Raw genomic sequence first — 23,331 nt, 5'->3', positions numbered from 1 at the left:
TCTAAGATAGCAATCCAAGAGCACCAAGCAATCACAAGAGAATACAAAAATTTTAAGTGGAAAAACCCTTGCGGAAAAAAATCACGGCACAAAGCGACAGATCTTCACTATAAAAATAAAAATTACAAAGAGAGTGAACTTACCCAATTCAAACAACCTCGAATCTCACCCTTGTTACACCCTTTAGAAACTCTAAAACCCTTTTAGAAACCCTTGGAATACCTTTAGGAAACTTTAGCATCCATTAGAATGGCCCTAGGGACTCCTATTTATAGTTTAGGAAACTCCACCTCCGCACCTCCCTGAAACTGCCTCAAATTTACGCAGTCCGCGCAGAAACCGTGCACCACTGCGTAACCTTCGACTGGTCGAACCTGTCCCTCGACTGGTCGAAGACCTCGAAAATTTCAGAAACTTATTTCTGGTAAGAATGAGTGGATTTTGCCATTAATGGAGAATCAGAGGACCATAGCTCTAAAAAAATGCAGGGGGTGAAATGTTCGATTCGAGAGCGTTTGTGTCCAATTCATGTGTATAATGTATTTAAATAATATGATGAAAGCTTTGATACTCTGGCACAATTTGATGGATGATACACAGACAATTAGGAATTACTCAAAAGTTTCTTATGTGGAATACAAATAATTCAAATTTAACTGTCCAAACTATCAGTACCTTGAGTAATGTATTATGATCCGTAAATTTGCTCTTATTTGGTTACCAGACTAGTAGATTTCTTGACATTTACTGGATAGTTAGAATTGAAATTTTTTAGGTGGCCTGATTAAAACAACAAGTGTGCAACAATCAGAAGTTAGAATTGGTAAAATAATCTAATTTTTATATTCTGATATAACGAGTGTCTATGTGCCGTTTGTACCATTTCTAGGTGCCTCTGTATCGTGCTTCATGCACAGCTAGAGTATCAAATAACTCCTCATTTATGAGAAAAGTTTGATACTCTGGCTGATCGGTGATGGATGATACGTGGGAACTTAAAAATTACATGTGCGGCATATAATTCAAATTTAATTGCCAAAAATTGTGGTTTGGAGTTGGATATGATGGACTAAAAATTAGGCTTATTTGATAATCTAACCATCAAATTGGAGGGGGACACCATGGGATGGATTGTTGAAAATAAAAATATCCAATAGCTCTTTTAATAATTAAGTGTCCACATATTAGAGGTTAACCAGTCTGATTTTGGGATTGTGACTTAGCGACGATGGGTTCCACCATTTTGTTAGATTAACTTTACTTAACACATGTTTTTAGTGTATCCTTTTTGTACAACTCTCTTAAATAGAGAGAAATGATCCATGTAGCCAGTTGAATTTACTTCATGTGTTTTAACTGTCCATTATGCCTACTCAACTTTTCTTTCATAATTTTGGAGAAACATAGCAATTGGATAGTCCTAAACATCCATTGTTAGTAATTTTATTCACCCATATTTGCATGTAATAGACGGTTTGGATTGCATGACGCATAAGATGCATGTTTGACCAATTTTCTATGAGTAATCTTAAGGGCAAGGAACACTTAAGTAGTGGATTACTGAGCATGCAAATTTTGTTAATAATATGAATATCCTTATATATGTTTGTTAGCCCTTCTAAATCCTGTGAGTTATGATCCGAAAAAATGAAACGGTCCATGGTTACGTCTCAAAACTGTGTGGGCTCCACTTTGATGTATGTGTTAAATCCACGTTGTCCATTCTTATAACATCATTATTATAGGGCATGAGCTCAAAAGTGCAATATATCCAAAACTCCCATAGCTCTCAATAAGCCTTCAATGGTAGACGTGCAATTTCCCTTTTCCTATGGTGTGGTCCACTTGAATTTTAGATCTACTTCAATTTTAAGCTCAGACTATAAAATAATGAGGTAAAATGAACAGACAGATATATATATAACGCATACGTCGTATTGGACCTACAGAATATTGGCTTGGAAAGGTTTAGTTCCATGGGATGATTTTTCATACCTCTAATAAGATATGTTAAGGGCATGTTTGTTTTCCTATTTACCATTGTAAATAGTGGTGAATAGGCAATTATAACCTATTTTTATTGTTTGGAAGAGATGAAATACAAAGGGTAATATCGCATTGATGAGTGAATTACTTCTATAATTCACAATAATTACAACAAATCACTTAAGCCCCAAATCTCAAAGTTCACTACTCTGATGACTAGAAGCTTAAATTGTCCACAACTGCTTGCGTTATATGTAGTAAATATAAAATACATGATACGTTTGATCATTGACCATTTTTATTTTCTACTGTCACTTTAATGGCCTATAAATTAGACGGAAAAGACTATACTTTCTGATATCAGTGATTTTTTAGACAAATCATCTGTGTTTGGTCCCATATATGGCAAACTTGATTTGCACATCACTCCATAATGTATATTATAATGAGATCATTTTCCATGTGCCGATTTTTTCCCGGCCCACCTAGTCATTTTCTACCATGCAAAGCAACAATCCTGGTGGCATTATAGGAGTTATTTGTTGCCTCACGCAGTGTATGACAATATGATTCTCAATCATTTAGCATTGCACATGTGACATTTATCAGCTCAAATTAAATGGATTAAATTGTGGAAATGAATGTTGCTTTGTTGGTTTCTAATGATTTTGCTTTGGACTTTGGGTTTAAATGAAAGTTCAAATTATTTTTTAAAAAAAATCCATTTCGCCGCGTCACAATCTAAAAATTAGATTGCTTGAACAAACTTATCCTCTAACTTGTGGCCACTTATTCTAGAAATGAGGCTGTTGGATAAATTTTATTTTTAGACATCCAGTAAAATAACAAATCTGATATTTAGACAAAGAATTTTGACCAAAGTAGTCTTGTGGTATTGCTAAATGCCCCAAAAAGTGAGACTTAAAATAAATAAATAAATAAATAACCTATGATGGCCCTGACAAGTTATATATATATATATATATATATATTGGGACAAAATTGCCCCTACTTTGGATCCAGTACTAGTATAGCTTTTGTGTGGGGGAGAAGCTACGTGGCACTCATCCCGAAGCATGGGACTTGTTATCGGGCTCACTAGAAGATAAATCCAATCCGTTCATTTTCTTTGTGGCCCTCCATTTATATGGAAAGATGGTAACTTCACGTTGATACGATTTATGTGTAGCCCACAAAAATCGATAGTCTATAACAGTGTCCGTTCACAAACAACTAATTTCTTGTGATATGGTCCTTATGACCAGTAGATGTTGATCATTTTTCCAACCATGGTCTTTCATAAAATCCAGAGGATAATTGATGGAGTGGCTTCCACACAAGCAATAGTGGGCCCCACAAATGGTGTACGAACTCTATTAGATAGGGTCAACCTTGCCTTTTTAGATGTTGCAGAGGGCCCTTCTTCTTTCTTGGAAATGTTATGGTCGTGGTACCCATTGTCACTCTCCCTTGGGCATTTCTCTCCAACGTCTCTCCGGTGTTTTTCTTTAGTGTTCTATTATCTAGCATTCTCCAATGTTCGATTATCTGGTATTCTCCGGCATTCGTCCGAAAACTCATATTCTTTAAAGCTTCGTCGTCGACTAATTCCACCATCATGATTGTACATTATATTTTTAGACGAGGTGATCATCTTCATTCCATTCTCCAATGTCTCTATCATCCTAATGAACGAAAATTTTAATCGTTATTGAAGGTAAAACCTTAAATCTTTGGTTGAGGTTATCATGTGTTAAGGTCTAGGTTGTGATGTGTTTAGTGTCTAAGTTGGCATGTATTAAGGGTCTAGGTTATCATGCATTGTAAATAACAACACGTGCAAGGGTCGAGGTTATCATCCATTAAGGGTCGAGGTTGTCATTTATTATAAATGCGATACTTGCAAGGGTCGAGGTTATCATCCATTATGGGTTGAGATTGTCAACAAGTTCGACAAGAGCTGAGGTTATTGTAAATGCACTTTTTTGTCAATGTGTGCCAGTGTGTCGGTGAGTCGGTTGAGCCATTGGAAGCTGAAGACCGAAGACACATGTATACTTTGAACTTCAAGGAGTAAAGAAACGGGTAAATTAAGGTGCTTTAGTGACCCTAATCTTAGACCCTTTTAGGTCCAAAACAACCTTACACTCTATCTGATTCATTATATAATGGATAAACCTTTGTTTGATTATCTTATAGCCTTAGAAGCCTTTATTTGATTATAACTAATCAGGCTTTAAAGGTGTAAAGCTGTTGATAATCGAACAACCCAAATTAGCAGTTCTTGATAAGACATCGATACTATTGTCAGGCCGTCGATAGGACTCGATCCTTTAAAAGGGTCCGCTTTATACAATTGAAGACAACAAAAAACAGTCCAGCAAGTAAACTGATATAACCTTGACTGCTTCGATTCTATCGAATGCATGTTCAATCTTATTGAGGGAGCCTTCGATCATATAGAAGGCTCGATTAATTGAATTGACAGAGTTGTCGAACTAGCCATTGCAAACATTTTCTTTATAAAATGGCATTCGTACCTTGGACAAATGAATTGTTTTTTTGTATAATTAGAGCCTAGGTGATTCTCCACTCATTATCCCTCTCCTAAACTCCAAACCAAAGATATTCATAACACCCTTCTTATGATTAATCACTCTAATGAGCATTCCATGCTCCATAAGAAGGTGTCCATGTTCTCTCCCATTTTCTATAGATTAGACACCAAACCTACAAGTAAATCCTAGTCTGAATCCTCTAGAATACCCATCTAGGTGAATCCCATCTAGAAACTAAATATTCATTAGTTATAGGAGATTCAACCATCCTCCCATTACCTTAGTAGCCTCATTGGAACATTGGGTGAAAGGTATATGATTTTAGGAAGTATAAGAAAATCAACTTCAAAGATCAAGAGAGCAATTGAGAAGTCGATTCAAGATTGAAGAAGCTCTCAAGTAAAGTGCATCAACGAGGTTCAATCCAATAAATAAATTTGTTATTTTAGAGTCCATGTACTATTTCCTTATATAAGATTGAGTATAGAGTTTGTGACCCAAACTTACGTACGTACTTGTGTAAGATCGTACTGCCACCAAGCATGGGTGTGTACATGTGTAAGTCCTTATATAGGCCTCCAACGGTAGTGTATATGTTTAAGTCCTTGTGTAAGCATCCAACAAGAGTGTATGTGTGTAAGACCCTGTATAGGCTTCCGGCAGGCGTGTACGTGTGTAAATGTTAGAGGTAAACCTATTGAAAATCTCCAAGATAGTGAATTTCGGTACACTCGCGAAGAGTGAGTCCACTGGGAGTGGAGTAGGTATTTAACCGAAGCATTATACATCGTTGTGTATGTGATTGCTTACGTGGATGCATTTCTATTGTGTTTTTGTTTGAATTGTTCATTATGAATGCATTAATACATTATATGTTAGACACTTAATTTATAACACACACAATTAATATTTCATATATCACCATATACACTAGTTACTCAATTAGTCATATCTATTGTAGTCTATGTACTTTAAGCCACTTGGCTTGGAAGCCTAAGTTGTTAAATTACTTTTAATTGGTGCATGTTTTTAAGTAGTCATATTCCCCTTTTAGAACTTTGTCATAATTATAACTTTATAAGCTTCCACATAGCGTGGTGCCGTATTAGACAACTGATGTAATTTCACCATTAAGGGTCAATATTATCATCCATTAAGGGTCGAAGTTGGTAACCTATATAAATAACAACATCGATTCTTAATATATGATAACCTCGACCATTACTAAATAGGTTAATAATCTTGAACCACCATTAACATGTGCCAACAAAGACCCTTAGTGGCCTATGTGTGCTTTATATTTGCCTTTTTTTTTGGTTCACGCCATAAAATGAATCAGCAAAATAGATGAACAACACAGACAAAACACAGACATCATGGTGGGCCCTACAATGCCCAACGTGCCAGCAGTGTACGATGCCTAATTTATGTCCTCTACCTACGGTTAGTACAAGCGAACATGCATTGCATTTTGACCCACCATGCTGCATGTTTTTTTTTCCACACTGTCCACCCACTTTACCAACTCATTTTAAGCATGACCCAAAAAATCAGGATGATTCAAATCTCAGGGGTACCACACCATTGAAAGTAACAATTGAAATACACCATTAAAAACTTATTGGGAGCCACAAAACTTAAAGCAAGCTAGTATTTGTGTTTTTACTTGTAATTTCTATGTGACCTAGTCAATTGGATGATTGATAAATGTTATAGTTACTCATGCCTCGGTGGTTGACTCAAAAGAGTTTCAACACAAGGTCACGAGTACGAGTATCCACCCATTGGTGAAATCCCACCGAAGTCTGTTTTCAATGATATGGTCCACCTAAGATTTTAATTCAATTCATTTTTTAAGCCTTATTCTAAATAATGATTCAAAATTGATAAAACACATATATTGTAGTTAGCCCCATGAAGCACCGTCCAGTAGAGGGAAGCGGATTGCATACTGAGTAAACTCTGTAGGGTCCACCATGATTTATGTATTTCATCCACTCCATTCATCCATTTTAACAGATAATTTTAAAGCTTGAGCCCAAAAATGAAGTATATCGAAAGCTTAAGTGGACCTCACCACATGAAACAGTATGAATTGAAATTCTACCATAAAAAAACTTTCGGGGCCGAAAGAAGTTTTGGATCAAGCTGCTATTTGTGTTTTCCCTTCATCCATGTCTATGTGATCTTATGAATAGGTTGGATGAAAAATAAACATCATTGTCGGCCCTAGCAAGGTTTCAACGCTGGAAGTCATTATTCCCACTGTTTCCTGTGGTGTGGTCCACTTGAGCTTTTCATATGCTTAAATTTTGGTCTCAGCGAATAAAATGAGATGGAAAAATGGATGAACGGTGTGGATAAACCACATACATTCAAAGTGAGCCTGAGTTTACTCAGTATGATAAAAGCATATTGAGTAACTTAGTACGCAATCCAATTCCCCAGTAGACATCACGGGTAGTGAAATCTAGAGTTAGGCACAAACTGACCCGATTCGGCGGATCTGACCCAATCCGAACCCAACCGAAGCCTGGATCGGTGCGGTTCGAGTTGGATCGGTCAAATACGACCGTTCATCGTATCGAGTTCGGATCGTGGTTAATCCGGACCGATCTGATCCAAAATCCGATTCGAATGGATTCGATCCGGACCGATCCGATCCGATCCAGAGTGATTCTTGTGAATATTTATCACATATATTTATCTTACGAACAGGTTGGATGACAAATAAACAACATCGTGGCCTTATAAATTTTTCAATGGTGGAAATCAATACTTCTACTTTTTCCTATGATATGGTCCACTTGAGCTTTAGATATGCATTAATTTTGGGTTCAACCACTAAAATGATCTAGAAAAACGAATGGACGACATGGATAAACCACATGCATTCACAGTGGGCCCCAATAAAGTTTACTCAGTACGATAAGAGCCCACTGTTACATGCAATGCAATTTCGTGCACAGCACGTCAACACAGCAGCTTATAGCTGGTGTGTAGATACGTGTCGTGTAAAGATGAGCGGAGACGCGCCTCGCGCTACGAGTTGTAAGAACAGCTAAAATGAGATGAAAATTATATGGGCCCCACAATGATGTATTTATTATATCTATATCGTTTATCCATTTTTTGTGATCATTTTAGAGCATTTGAAAAAAAAATTGAATCATATCTAAAGTTCAAATGGACCACACCGAAAATAACAGCGAGGATAATGATTTTCACCATTAAAAAATTTGTAGGGCCCACCAAAACGTTTATTTTCCATCTAATCTGTTAATAAGGTTAAAAATACATGGATGAAGAGGAAAAACAAATTTCATATTAATCCAAAACTTTCATGATCTCCAAAAGGGTTTCAATGGTAAACGTTCAATTCTCCACTGTTTTTTACAGTGTGGTCCAACTGATCTTTAGATCTGTCTTATTTTTCGGCTCAAGCCTTAAGACGAACTCTCCAAATGGATGGACAGTTTGGATATAACACATACCTCATAATTTGACCCACAGACCCAACCCGATCCGACTCGGTTTCCCTAACCGAGTTGGAGGCTAACCGTGCATCGGATCCGTTCGAATCAGATGTCTTAGACTCGGTCCTGGATTGAATCGAGTTTGGGTCAACCCATATAGATTTCGGACAGAATTGAGTTGGATCCAATCAGATCCGACTCAGTCCGATGCCTAGCTCTATTAAAATCGGATGTGGATTAGATACTAACAAGTTGAGTAGTGAGACTTGCTATCGAAGTGACATCACCAAGTTATGTGAGCCCCACCATGATATATGTTTTATATCCACACTGTCCATCCATTTGGAGATATCATTTTAGGGCATGATGTAAAGAATTAGGTAGATCCAAAGCTGCAGTGAACCCCACCACATAAAACAGAGGGGAGAGTGATGCCCACCGTTAAAACCTTTCTAAGGTCCACCATGATGTTTACTTGAGATCCAACCTTTTCATGTGTTAACGCACACATTAAAGAAGGGAAAACACAAATATTTGCTTGATCCAAAACTTTTGTTGCTCGTAGAAGTTTTTAATGGTGGGCGTCACTCTCTCCACTGTTTTCTGTGGTGGAATCCACTCGAGATTTGGATTTGATTCATTCTTTGGATCGTGCTTTAGGATGATCTCTCCGAGTAGATGGACGGTACAGATACAAATCATACGTCATGGTGGGGCCACATAACTTGGTGACGTCACTTTTCGAGTACCTAATTCGCGTCCAATGAAATCTGCGTTCGAGTCCGAAGCGGATTGGCTGCTGTACCACACATCAGCTATATAGCTGCTGATAGGTTCGTATGGGGGAAGGCCAGCACTGACGCGCCTTAAGCTCTCTCTCTCTCTCTCTCTCTCTAACGCACGCTTTTAAGCTCAGAATTGTACGAACGGTTCAAAGGAGATCATAGTTACATGGCCCCACAGTTATGTATTTATTATATCTACACCGTTCAACTATTTTTAGAGATCATTCTTAGAACATAATCCAAGAACTGAATCATAACAATGATCAGCTGGATCACACCACAAATAGCAGCAGAGATAATGATTTTCACCGCTAAACAATTCGTAGGGCCCACCATAACGTTTATTTTCCATCCCATCTGTTTATAAGGTCACAAATACCTAGATGAAGAGGAAAAACAAATTTTATATTAATCCAAAACCTTTGTAACCTCAAAAAGGATTTCAATGGTATACGATTGAATCCCCCGCTACTTTTTGCAGTGTGGTTTGATGGTTATATCTATCTTATTTTTAGAGATGAGCTCGCCAAATGCATGGACAATTTAGATATAAGACATGCCTTATGATCAGACCCACGGAACATATTGACGTCAATACACCGGCTATATAGCTGGTGTGAGGTATACCGGGAAACGGATTGGCGACTCCCCCCGCCGCCAGCCAATGGCTGATGGTTGGTGCTCCGTGGGCTCCACCATAATGTATGTGTTTCATCCAAGCTGTCCATATATTTTTCTAAATCATTTTATGATATGATACAAAAAATGAGATATATCCCAATCTAAACTGGACCACATTACAGGAAATAGTGTTAAATGAGTGTTGACCATTAAAAACCTTTTGGGGGCCATGAAAGTTTTGTTTCAAGCTTATCTTTGTTTTTTTTACCTTAATATGGGCCTGTATGACCTAATCAACATATTGGATGTCAAATAAACAGCATAGTGGGCCTCAGGAGGATTTTAATGGTGGATATTCAATCACTATTGTTTTCCTGTGGTATGGTCCACCTGAGTTTTATATCCCTCTCGTTTTTAGTATTAAGCCCTAAAATTATATTTTAAAATGGATGAACGGAATGGATGAAACACATACATTATGGTGGGTTCCACGGAGCACCGACCATCAGCCACGGGCCTGGTGGCAGGGGAGTAGCCAATCCGTTCTCTGATTCTTGACGCGGATTTCCTGCGAAAGCCTTTCGCGGAAGTTCCTGCCTGGGAAGTGGGAACGCAGGTGGGGCACTGGGATGTTTGTGAGAAATCCTCACATCCGTTTTATGAGTTCATTTAAATACATTGGCAAAAAATGAACCGTATATAATGCTAAAGGGGCAGAAAACGTGATAATTGAACTTGCACGGTTGAAATATTCGCGGGGCTACAGAAGTTTTAATCATGCTCATATTTTTGTTTTCAGTTCATCCCGATAGGAATGACGTTATTAACGGTATGAATGACATCCAGACATCACTCGAACCCAGGAAAGTTTCAACGGTAGGAATTTCCCTAACTACCTTTTTCCTTTAGTACGACCCACTTGAGTCTTGGATCCTATTCAAGTTTGGTCTAATTGCCTAAAATTAGCTCACAAAACGGATGGACGGAGTGGATTACTGACAAACATCACGGTGGCCCCACCTAAGTTCCCAGCGCAGGAACTTCTGCAAAGGCTTTCGCAGGAAATCCGCGTCGCTATAAATTCCTCTCCAGAAGCTTCCTTTTCTATTTCCCACGCTAGAGATGTCATACCTTCTGCCCCACTGCATTCGGGTTGGGCCGTCGATCAGGCGATCCTGGCCGAAGAAGAACGGCTGGTAGTCATATGCTTCGGCCACGACTGGGACGAAACATGCATGCAGGTATGTCATCCTTTTTCTCTTCTTTCCTCTTTGAATTCCTCGCTTGTCACATCCATTGCCAAAACCACTATTCACGATAGAATCTTCTATCTCCTATCTGGAGCCATGGTGTCATTAGATCTTTTTTATATTTTGGGAATTTGTTTACTCATCAATTTTTCATTGATGTACCTTTCTCCTCTAATTAATAGCACCTTTACTATATATAAGGTGAGTTGCAACTAGCTTTTGGACATTTTTGATCCATACCTAGTTTTCTTAGGGTGGCGGAGAACTTTGAATGTTGAAAGGGCATGAGAAGACATTTTAGACGAAGTTGGACATGTTTTGAGAATTGAAAATTGTGGTTGCAATCTGTCGTATGGTTCAAATTTCATCTGCAATAAACCTTTAAGCAGTTTATATCTTACCAGGCAAGAGTAATTGATTTCACGTGAGTAGCCTGGTCTCCTTTTCTTTGCGTGTAGCTTGCCTTGATGGTATTATTAGGGAGCTGTACAATAAAGGTTGTGCGACCCACCATTGTAACTACTGTGAAAACTTTTCCGTACATCTATTGTGCCTCCTTATGCTAGAAAGTCAGCTTGAAAATGGGGCAAATATGAAACTCGAGTAGACTACAACACTGGAAAAAGTGGGTATTGGTCGCCCAACATTAAAAGTGTTCCTCTCTCTCTCTGTAGTGTAGGTACATCCTTTACCACGGTGTCTCATCCCCTCTTCCTCCACATGTATTGCACGGGTTATACCCACCATGTTTGTTAATTACTAAAAAGAGATTTTGGTTGGTTGGAAAAGGAAATTGAAGGAAGTGTGGACTAGGGGAGCTGAACTTGAGTGTTGGACATGCTTTTGACACTTTACATTGAAAATTTCACAAAGGAATGGTTTGAACTAAATTCTCAAAGGGTGTTTGGTGGAGGAGAAAGAGGGCATCATAGGATTTTTAGCGATCATTTTTTTTTTTTTTTTACAAATGAGATGAAGGGAGCGATAAACTATTTGAATGACTCTCGTTTTGGAGGCAGGAAACTTTTGGAAAGTACGGCCTAGAGGTTGTGAACCGGGCACATTTGCAGAAGGGGAATCGAAAAATTTGATGTTTGGCTCGACACATTTGCAGAAGGGGAGCCAGGTAATTTGATGTTCAACCTTCCTTGAAGGAGCCAAGTAATTTGATGTTCAACCTTCCTTGATGTTCAACCTTCACCTTTCAAATGCAACAAGGTGAAGACAGACAAAGCCTTGAGAAAGATGTCTCCTTTCCTTGCAAAACCGACGGGTTCGAAACATGCGGGTTTGGAAAGTGATTATGCATTTGAATGTCCTCAAGCATGCATGGAGCTCCTTCCAATGGATCCCGGTTGCCTCTATTAGACCAAGAGCTATGGAGGAGATGTGAGAGTGGCAATCGTAGAATCGTAGCATGGAAGAAGGAGACAAGAGTCTTAAGCTTTTGAGTGATTTCATGATATGGATTTCTCTTCGACCTCAGGCAAATGTCGACAACTTCATTCTCATTTCCAATGTGTCTAGGGATGGCTTAATTCGAGCTATCTATAGGTGGGAGGAATAGTCGACTTTCGGATTGGAGGAAGCATGGTACAATATCTAGGAGCTCCCAATGGAGTACCAGATCCACAGTTTTCATGGAGTTCTTACATCTGTGGAGTGGTTGTGATCGATCCAAGTTCAGAAAGGTGTGAAATGCTTCAGTTTGCTAGAATCTACATAAGATGGAATGAGCTTGCCCCTATGCCAGAGAAGATTTCCATTAGTGAAGGGATTAAAGGATCACGATTTGGATGATTATGGAATTAGCTAGTTGCTATGAGATTCAACAACAAAAGCATTGGCCAAGGCGCTCCATCTCGATGAAGGATAAGGCAGATTGGGAGCTTGTGTTGTAAGTTGCTTCAAAGGAAGATGATGTTCAGGTTAATTGCTCTTGTGTACCATCAGAAGTTGTGGAGGGGATGTGGAAGCGTTTGATTGGTCCAGTGGGGTAGGTGGGGAAGTGTTGCTTGATGGAGTGACACACGTCCTGTCAAGTGGTGTATGTAGAGGTGAAGAGATGGAGAGAGGTGCCGCGTTGTTGCAATGGCTATGTAGAGGGCTTTTGTCTGAGCTAGTGACACATGGCGATGCTGCTACTCTGGACACAGGGGGAGGGTGATGGACACGTGTAATGGGCTAGTGGAAGGTGTTAGGGTGACCAATGGAAGCCTCACATGTGGCTAGTTTTGCGGGTGCTAATTTCCAATTGTTTTTTACCTGTGTATGAAGTCACTTAGGCCAAGAACTCTCTCGCGGTTCGTGTGGATGATCACTTAATGGACGACACGTGTGGGAGATGCTTCTCGATTTTTCAGTGAATGCAACCTCATTCAATTCAAAGGATCTGCATGTTGTGGGAAGGGATGTATGTGAGGTATTTTCTCGGCACCTCTTTTGGATTGTGATTTCTCTTCTCCAACTTCTTTGCCTAGGAATCTCCAATGAGGGGGTGATTTCTGATTGTCGGTGAAGATATAGTTGGACTGTAAGCTCTTTAAAAAAAAAAAGAAAAAAAAAAAAAAGATGCAGGTGATTGATTAGAGAAAATAGTAGACTCTCGCTCTTTTTTTTTTTTTTTTTTTTTTTAATTTACAAATTGGGTTTGGTTGATTAAAGATTGGGTGGGGCTAGATGCAGTGGGATCATTAGGGGGCATTTTTGTATGTAAGGATCGGATTTTTAAAAATATGAATGAATTTTCAAATTGGATTCTTCCAAATGAGATGGTGGATCTACTGAGGGGTGTGTGTGAAGGTTAAATGGGCAATCTAGAGTGGTTAAATCAAAGTTGGATTTTTATTTTTTTATTTTCCCACAGTTTGGGCAGAGAAGCTTCCTCTCGTGCATTGAAGAGGACTTCCGAGGCTGATTTCAGATCGTTGCCGGGTTACTTTGGCAATGGATGAGGATGATAGGGTCCGTGGCTGTTTAGGTCTCAATTATCATGGCCTAAAATTGATGGATTTTCAAAGCTGTGGAAGAGCAGTGTTCATCCTTCGCGGTTGAGGGTTTTGTGGGTTTTTTGTTTTTCTAAAAACTTCAGATTACTTGAAGGCATGTTTTTGTCACCAGTTACCACAATAATGTAAATGAAATGTGCAATGATCACAAATTACTTGTCTCTGACAACATTTGTATTTAACTCTCGATTCTCGTGTTTGGTTTATAGGTGGCAAAATTGAAATGATGGCATTTTTAGATTACTTAAAATGTCAAATCATTATGAAAATACATTGATGTCACTCTTTGGAAAAAAGATTTTCACACTAGTGCCAAGAAAAAAGTACAATGATTACAAATTCCTTTACCTGTCTCCTAAATACATCTAAATTTGACTGACGATTCCCATGTTTGCTTTGGCGGTGGTATAGTTGTAATGATTACACTTTTCTTTTCAATTACAGGGGTGATTGGTGAAACAAATAGGTCATAAAGGTATGATTAACACATGTAAGAAAGAGGTTCTTTGGAACCAGGAAGCTAAGACGGACTCTCTAATGCAGAAATATTCAAGCCCTTGATATAAAGGAAGGTCTCTTTCGAAAGGAAAAGCTTTGCCAGAGACTTATTTGGCGGCATATAATACTCTTTACAGGGAAGGGAAAACCATATGGAAGCATTGGTCCAGGGTGACTTGGCTCAAAGAATGGAACAAAAATACAAATTTTTTCATGCAATGGCTAGTGCCCAGGCTAGAGCTAACAAAGATCAAAAGTGTTTCGTAATGATTGGGAGAGGCTAGAGGACAAATAAAAAATGTGTGGCGCCATGGTTAAGTTTTTCAAAGACCTTACTGGGAAAGGGTGAGTAAGGTCGTGACTAGAAATTTTGCATTTTGATTTAATTTCAAGGAAAAGGTAAGAGTATCCAGGCAGTGACAAGGCCTTTGGTCTGAATGGATTCCCCTTAGCTTTCTTTTAAAAGTATTTGTGAGGTAATAAAAGGCGACTTGGCGGGCTTCATCAATGAATTCATGGTAACAAGAACCCTGCTGTAGAGTTGGGTCTAACTTTTATTGCTATCAAACCAAAAAAGGGAGAAGTAGAATGTTTGGGGGAATTTAGTTTGATTAGTCTTCCGAGGATCCTTGTAAAATATTAGCTAAAATTTTGGCCTTCAAATTTCGTGTGGTTTTGGGTAGTGCGATCTCTAAATTTCAAGGAGCATGTGGCTGAGAGGTAGTTGTAGATAGCGCATGAACAGCTCGTGAATGCATTGATTCATGATACAAGGGAGGGAAAAGGTTGTTGTTTGCAAGCTCGATATAAAAAAGTTTGTGTTGATTGAAAGTTTCTAGATTACGTGTTGGGTTGGCTGGGTTGCGAGCAAAAATGGAGAAGCTGGATTTAAGTTTGTGTTTAGTCACCTAATTTCTAGGTCTTTCCCTCCCTACTTATTCCTTTAGGCAAGATGCTAGATAAGAGGTTAGCCGTGGGGTTACATCGACGGTTTTAGTGTGGATAAGATAGATTTCCAAGTCACTCATCTTTAGCATCCAAACAATATTATTTTATTTTGTAATGCGGATGAGGCTAAAGTGGATAATTTAAGGAAGATCATTAGATGCTTTGAAGCTGTTTCGTGATTAAAGGTGAATATCCTTAAGAGTGAGTTGTTGGGCATTCGTGTTTCTAAGGAGGAAGTGGTTAATTTTGTAGAAGTATTTGGCTGTCATGTTGGCTCACTTCTTCCTATCTTGGCCTCTCACTTTGAATAGGGAAACCAACCAAAAGCATTTATGAGACAAAGTCATGGAGAGTTTTGAAAGAAATTTATTAAGATGGAAGAGTAAGCATCAAGGCATTCCAAAATGGTCACAAAATGGTATTGGTAACGGTAACATTTGTAACCATTACACATTAAGGGGCCATAACATGACATGTAACGGGGGCTAAAATAGGTTTTTTCAAAGTAAAAAAAGCCATTATGGTTGTAGCGGCCCAATCATATAACAGTAATGGCAATGACCATTACGGTTACCATTACCGTTAAGGAATACCTTGACAGACATCTTTCCTTGGGAGGAAGGTTGACACTAATAGAGGCAACAATGTCTAATCGTCCGATTTGTTTTACGTTCCAAAGTTTGTCCCATTTGAGAAGCTTAGGAGGGATTTCTCATGGTAGAGAGCTGTAGAGAAGCACAAGTTTCATTTGATAAAGTAGGACGAGGTCTGCAAACCATTTGATGAAGGCGGTTTGGTCTTAGGAAATTGGAGGCAATGAACTCCACTTTGCTAGGAAAATGGCTATGGAGGTCTAAGAATGGCAATTTATGGGGAGAGGTTATAGCGCGGAAGTATGGGGTTCAGGGAGGGGGATGGTGGCAAGGGCTCATCTCTATACAGGGCCTTGTCTCTAAAGAAGTCTATAGTTGGCTTGACATTAAAGTTTTTAAGGGGGTGGGTTTTTCTTTGGGTGATGGTAAGATCCTTTTTTGGGAGGATGTTTGGTTGGGCAAGAAAGTGTTGTATGAAGACTTTCCAAGGCTAGATAGAATCGTGTTTGATGCAAATATCCTGATTGTGCAATGTCCCTCCTTTTCGGGAGATGAGTTGATTTGAGCTCCTTGTCGTAGGAGTTTGACAAACGACGAGTTGGAAGATTTTGTCAGGCTATCGGAGTGGTTGCGCAACATTATTCCCTTGGTGGGAGGTGGGAGATAGTGATGCTATGATGTGGAACAAAGAAAAGTCTGGCTTGTTCTATTAGTTCCTTGTATAGAACAATCACCAGCTCTTCGACGGGAGCGCTGTTGTGGCACGCCATTTTTATGTGGCGATATGGTGCAATAAGGTTGCAGCTCTTGCTTTGTTCGTGGGTCAGAACAAGGTGCTGACTCTTGATAACATTTGAAAGAGAATGATGATGACAAGGTGCTCGCTATTGACAACCTTCGAAAGAGGATGATGATGCTGTTCCTGAATGTGTATATGTGTTTGAAAAATGAGGAATCAGTTGTCCATTGCTCTTTCGTTAGGGAAGTTTAGGACAACTGCTTGTTCGGTGTGACGTGGGTGCTGGCGGGTTCAATTGATTTGCCTTTTGTCTTGGCACAGGGGAGGAGTGAGAAAGATAGAGAAGGGCAGTCTGGAGACTTTGTTGGCTGGCATTTGGTTTACTTGGGGGGAGAGGAACAATCATTGTTTTAGTTGTAGTGGGCGGGCTTTGGAGTTTTTTAGCAGGGTTAAATTGAACGTAATGGGGTGGGCCTTAGCCTCAAGGGTTTTAGTTGGTAGGTCTCCCCCCCCCACACACACACACCCCTGCACTCTTTCTTGGTCGGATTTGTAGTTCCTTTTGCTTTGGCCTCACTTAATAAAATCGTCACCTTCCGTATCGTAGGAAAAAAAATGAATTTCATAATTTGAAGGCATACATTGACAATGCAAAGCAAATAATGTATTTTTTCATAATGTGGAGGGCATACATTGACAATGCAAAGCAGATAATGTGTCTTTTACAATGCTTTTGTACCTGAATGTGTTAGCAAAACAAATGGATAACTCTTTTTGTGATTGTGATGGGATTGATTTCACTTTTGGGCTGTATGCAGATGGATGAGGTGCTGGCTTCAGTTGCGGAGACTATAAAGAACTTTGCTGTCATTTAACTGGTAGATATCACCGAGGTGCCCGACTTCAACACCATGTACGAGCTGTATGACCCCTCGACCGTCATGTTCTTCTTCCGCAACAAGCACATAATGATTGACTTGGGCACCGGAAACAACAACAAGATCAACTGGGCTCTCAAGGACAAGCAGGAGTTTATTGACATCATCGAGACTGTCTACAGGGGAGCAAGGAAAGGCCGAGGTCTGGTCATCGCACCAAAGGATTACTCAACTAAGTACCGATATTGAGTTTCTTCTGGGATGACCTGGTGTTGGTCTCAGCTATTGGTTTGATCAAACAATGAATTGTCTATATACATTGATAACTATGTAACTCTATATCTGTGTTGGACATTAAATGGTGTACTTGCAGAGTGCTAGAACTTGACAACGCCAAGTCTCCTGTTACTAATTGGGTGTGAGAGGTTGCTTTTGTCATTCAAGCTCTTAGGTACCGTTGATACTTTTTTACTCTAGTTTGGCTTTTCCCGTTCTTCCATTTTCCTTCTATGAAAATGATCAAATGCTCAGCTTCTTATCGTTAACCGACCAATCTCAATCATTTCATCTTGTATAAGACAGATTTCCAATGAGGAAGTTGGCAATGGAATAGCCGGTTTGGATTGAGGTTCAGGTGTCCTACAGATGAGGCAACTGTGTAGTAATCTCCTGTCCAAAATTCTATAATAGAATATTCTTCCTTGCTGTATAATAGCTAATGGTGCAGACTGCCAACTCAAGTAATTGGTAAATGCATCCACAAAATTTGACCACCTCATAGTTATGTCAATGTGCCCAAAATTTTTAACTGAATGCATTTTGCCATCAAATCTACAGGTTGTTCTGTATGAACTCAGAATCGGGTAGTTCTCATCCAAGAGTGACCTGCTGATTGAACTAGCCAAAGGGACTATCCATCCAAGAGTGACCTGGCTTATTGAACTAGCCAAAGGGTAATTTTGTATTACTTGTGCAAGGGTAGCCTGCTGGTGTGGTGTGGCAGTTGAGTTTGCTGTACACCAACCAAAGGGTGATTTTAGGTGCACGATGAATGGTTTTGAGTTAACATTTGCTATGTGCACTTACAACCCAATGGCCTAGTCGCAATTTATTATGTATGACAGAATCAAGCCATCGATAGGGGCTTCTTGTTTTTAGGACAGGTGCCGACCTCAAATCTTCTAATTTTGTTTTTGGTCACCTATTCTCCTGAGGTTTGCAAATCAGTTGACGTATAGTAATGTATTGTCAACTGCTAATACAATATAGTCGTATTGCCCCTATTTTGGGCTAATACAGTCAAGGCCTCTGTTTTGGGCTGATACAGTCAAGAGGCAGATGGCCATAATCGTTCATGGGTGATATCTGGTGCAATACGTGCCCATTTAGTTTTAGATGAAGGTATGTTGCCCCTTCTAGGAAGATACCACACACTCACGCTTATCCCACTTCTTGAGTGTTTGCACCTGCAACCCTTTATAGAGAGTGGGTGAGCCCATGTGGGTGGGCGGGTGCCTGTGTGTATTGGTTCTTCTATTTATTTATATTTCACTGTAAAAACATCACACCATTTTGTTTAATGCAAGTTCCAAATATACTTTATTTCAATGGTAGTATATCCTTTCTTCTTCTGGAGGTCCAAACATATTCTGTTAACACTCATCCGGCATCTTGATCTAATGTGAGAAAATATAATGTATTGCCGACTGTAATCATACCAATTTTGATCTTATTTCCTATTATGTTCATTCAAATATTTCCATGTAACTTTATACCTGATTCAAATCTTTCCAGGTAAGTTCAGACCTGATTCAAGTTCAACAATACAAAGATGAGAGAGGAAATCAGTTGCTCTGATTGTCTCTAAACCGCAGCTGGTGTTGATAATTTATTCAATATCAAATGGCTCACAGTTAAGGAAAAAAAAACTTCCTGGCTTTTGTGAGGGGTACATCTAAAGTATCCAAACACTCATTTGGAGAAAAAAATGAAATAAAGAAAAGGCCGCCATCCAACAATTCTGGAAGAGATAAAGAAAGAAGGAAAATTGCATAAATAGGAAAATATGGTAACAGCCTTCTTAGCTCACAAGGCCACGTTCCTTGAAAACATCCAGCATTGCAGCACCATCTTGGCAGGTGATTCAGAGACTGTCACACCAGCTTCTCTGAGGGTCTTAATTTTGTCCTGAGCAGTACCTTTCCCCCCAGACACAATCGCTGCACCATAGAATAGGGCAAGGTATGAGCATGAAATCCTCTTCAATATCAAAACAACAGGATCTCATCAAGCAATCCTTTCTATGAATGTGGAGAAAGCGGGAATTATCTATTTAGTGCACCCATGGAAGATCTGAAAAACCTTTATCTTTCTCTTTAACATAAACTCGTCATCACAACAAGGGTTGTGAAAGAACTCAAAAAAATACACCAATATTTAGCAGAGGTGCATGCATGTACACAAGCTTCACCAAAGCACACATGGATGCTCATGGCTCACACTACAGTCAACACCTCGTGAATTACCAATGATATCAATCAGATCTAAACCTTTGAAAAGACAAAATTGCCCTCATTACTTAAAAGAAGGAATTGTGTCTGTCACAAGGTCAGTGGAAAAACACAACAGTTATTCCTAATACAGTTTTGGTGTGAGGATGGTTTATCTTCTGTTGTGCATTTTGCAGGTTTGGGAAATGAGAAGAACATCAGGCAGGATATGGTCTTCCCATCTTTCCAACAACAAATCAATACCAGTCACATTTCACATCATACTTAGAACGTACTAGCTATTAATATTGGTGGAAAACATCCTTCCCATCCAGCATTTTGAGGGATATTCAAACACATATTGCATAAGTCATTAAGGGGGTGTTTGGATCGTAAGTTACTTTAGATAAGCTACTTATGCCATAAGTATCTTGGTTTCTACTCAGCAAATAAGTATATTTGGTAAACAACATGCTTATCAGCTAATAGGTAGAAAAACATGTTTGGTTTCTAACATCTTAAGTATTTATCCCTCAAATCTGTTTGCTACCCCTCACATCCACGGTTCCACCATCCGTCATGTGGGGAACATTTGATGTGGTCTGTTCATTGCATGGGCCCCACCTTTGATGTGGGTTGTCCATCATGAGGGGCCCACCTTGGATGAGGGTCATTCATCATTACGGGCCGACCTTTAATGTGCATTTCCATTATGTAGGGCCTACCGTTGATGTTGGTCATCCATCATAGGGGGTCCACCATCACTACACCAAAATCACTATTGAGGAACGGCGAGAGTTTTGGTTCAGGAACAGCTTCAGACCGTTTGAAATTTAGAACGGTTTTACAAGGAAAAGGAAACCACCGAACCACTTGTACGGCCTCATTTTTTATCCCATTTTTATTCTCTTTCTCATTTCTTACCGATTTTTGTTCCTTCCTCTCTCTCTCTCTCTTTCTGTGGATGCGAAATCAAATGCATTTTTCCCTTTTCAGAGAGGGATAGAGAGACTGAGTGAGAGATTCGTTAATGGCAGTAGATCTTAAGCAAGATCTAACCTTTTAGAAGGAAAACCCTAATTTTCGATCTATCTTTTCGTTGGGAGACGTTTCAATTTCGTTTGGGTCAGAAGTGAAAGCAAAGGGAAATTGAAAGCAAAGAGAAACGATTCTCCTTTGGTTTTCTTGTATTTGAGACAACCCAAAGGGGTTAAATATATAGAGATCTACAGCCATCTATACAAGGTAAATGATAAAGACAGAATCATCTATCTATGAAAATTAGTTATACAAGGCATGTAGCCTGTCTAACATCCCCCCTCAAACTAATGCTGGTCATTGACAAGTAATAGTTTGCCAACTAGAAATGTGTGACGTGCATAAGTGAGGGACTTCGTGAGAATGTTTGCAATCTGATCATGGGATGCGACATGTGGAAGAGAAATGAGCCCAGACTGAAACTTCTCTTGGATGAAGTGATAGTCAACTTAAATATGCTTTGTCTGTTCATGGAAAACAAGGTTAGAGGCAATCTGAATGACACTCAAATTATCTAGATGGAGTGGAGTAGGATTCTGTAGATGAACGCGCAAGTCAGAAAGAAGTCCACGTAACCAAACAAGCTCACTACAAGCAGTTGACATCGCTCGATACTCGGCTTCCATGTTTGATTTGGAAACAGTGGCCTGCTACTTACACTTCCAAGATATGAGAGAAGCGCCGAGAAAAACACAGTAACCAGTGGTAGATCTTCGTGTGAGAGCGCAACCGGCCCAGTCAGCATCCGAATAAGCACGAAGGTCCAGAGTTGCCGTGGAGGAAAAGAATAGTGATTGATCTAGAGTTCCACGTAGGTACCGTAGGATGCGCAACATGACAATCATATGAAGAGTCCAAGAAGCTGAAACAAACTGGCTGACAACTTGGATAGCATAGGCAATATCTGGGCGAGTCATTGTTAAGGAAACCAGACTCAACCAAATGGCGGTATAATGTGGGCTCCTCAAGAAGATGACCATCGTCACGACTATATTGAACGTTAAGTTTTAAGCGAGTTTGAACTGTCTTCTGATCGGTCAAATGAGGCCAAAGCGAGAAGATCCTTCGTATATTTACGCTGGCTAACCAGGATCCCACATTGAGAACGTGAAAATTCAAGCCCAAGAAAGTATGTTAGATGGCCGAGGTCCTTCATTTTGAAGGATGATTTCAGAACTTCCTCTAATGTCGAAATGCCAGTAGCATCGCTACCAGTCAGGAGTAGGTCGTCAACATATACGAGAATAATGACAATACTGCGATCAGTGGTGCGTAAAAATAAGGATGGGTCATGACCACTTTGAGTAAAGCCAGCACCCGTAACAACATCGTGAAAGCATTGGAACCATGCTCGAGGTGTCTATTTGAGGCCGTACAGAGCTTTCTTTAGACGACATACCTTATTGGCAGGGATTAAAGAGTCAGGAGGAGGTTTCAAATATACTGTTTCTTGAAGGTCGCCATAAAGAAAAGTATTTTTCACATCCATCTGAGCGAGTGGCCAAGAACGAACGGATGATATTGCCAGAAGAGTACGAACAGTTTTCATCTTGGCCACAGGAGCGAATGTCTCATCATAATCAATTCTGTGTTCTTATTTGTATCCCTGAGCTACAAGCCGAGCCTTGTATCGATCCAATGATCCGTCAAATTTGAGCTTTACAGAATAAATCCATTTACTACCAAGTAATTGTTGGTCAGTGGGTCAAGTGACAATGTCCCACGTATGATTATCATCCAATGCTTCAAGTTCTTCTGCCATAGCCTTCTTCCAACAATCATGAGTAACTGCCTGGGTGTATGAATTAGGAATAGATACGGTATCCAAAGTAGCATTCATGGCAGATATAGAGTATATCAAGCGATCAGGTTGTCGATGTACACAAGCGGAACGACGTATTAAGGTGGGTTCTGGATCGGCAACAGGTACAGTAGGGAGAGTAATAGGTAGTGGATCTGTACGTGGTCGTCATGAGTAAACCTGCAACGGACGAGGGAGAGTAATCGAGGCAAAAAGAATGTCAGGAAAAGCGGTAAGACTAGAAGAGTTTGGTGCGTGCGGAGGAGGAACAGATGAATGAAAGACAATATGTTCAAGAAAAACAACATGTCATGATACCCGAACATGACGAGAAACCGGATCGTAACATTGAAAACCCTTCTGAGTTTCTCCAAATCCCAAGTACATACATTTGACTGATTTTGGAGATAGTTTGTTACGTTCACGTGATGCCAGGTGAACATAACAAACACAACCAAAAACACGAAATGTGGAATATGTAGGAGGTAAGCCGATGAGAACAAAGTAGGGAGATTTACTGTTCAGAACTTTGGTTGGCATCCGGTTAATCAAGTAGACTGAATGTAATATTACTTCCACCTAAAAAAAACGAGGAACACTCATAGTTGTCATCAAGGTGTTGGCAGTTTCAACAATATGACGATTTTTTCGTTCAGTCACCCT

At 39.6% G+C, this 23,331-nt stretch overlaps 1 protein-coding gene and 1 pseudogene across 1 annotated transcript in view; one reads left to right on the top strand and one right to left on the bottom strand.

Moving 5' to 3' along the window:
- The window catches only part of LOC131242923 (nicotinamidase 2-like), a 48,380-nt gene that overhangs the window by 7,179 nt on the left and 17,870 nt on the right, over positions 1–23,331 (bottom strand). The window lies entirely within an intron of this gene.
- Positions 10,549–17,805, top strand: LOC131242924 (thioredoxin-like protein YLS8; annotated as a pseudogene).

The sequence above is a fragment of the Magnolia sinica genome, chromosome 4 (genome assembly GCF_029962835.1).
Source record: "Magnolia sinica isolate HGM2019 chromosome 4, MsV1, whole genome shotgun sequence".
In the NCBI taxonomy this organism is placed as follows: Eukaryota; Viridiplantae; Streptophyta; class Magnoliopsida; order Magnoliales; family Magnoliaceae; genus Magnolia; species Magnolia sinica.
This window is presented reverse-complemented; position numbering and strand designations above follow the sequence as displayed.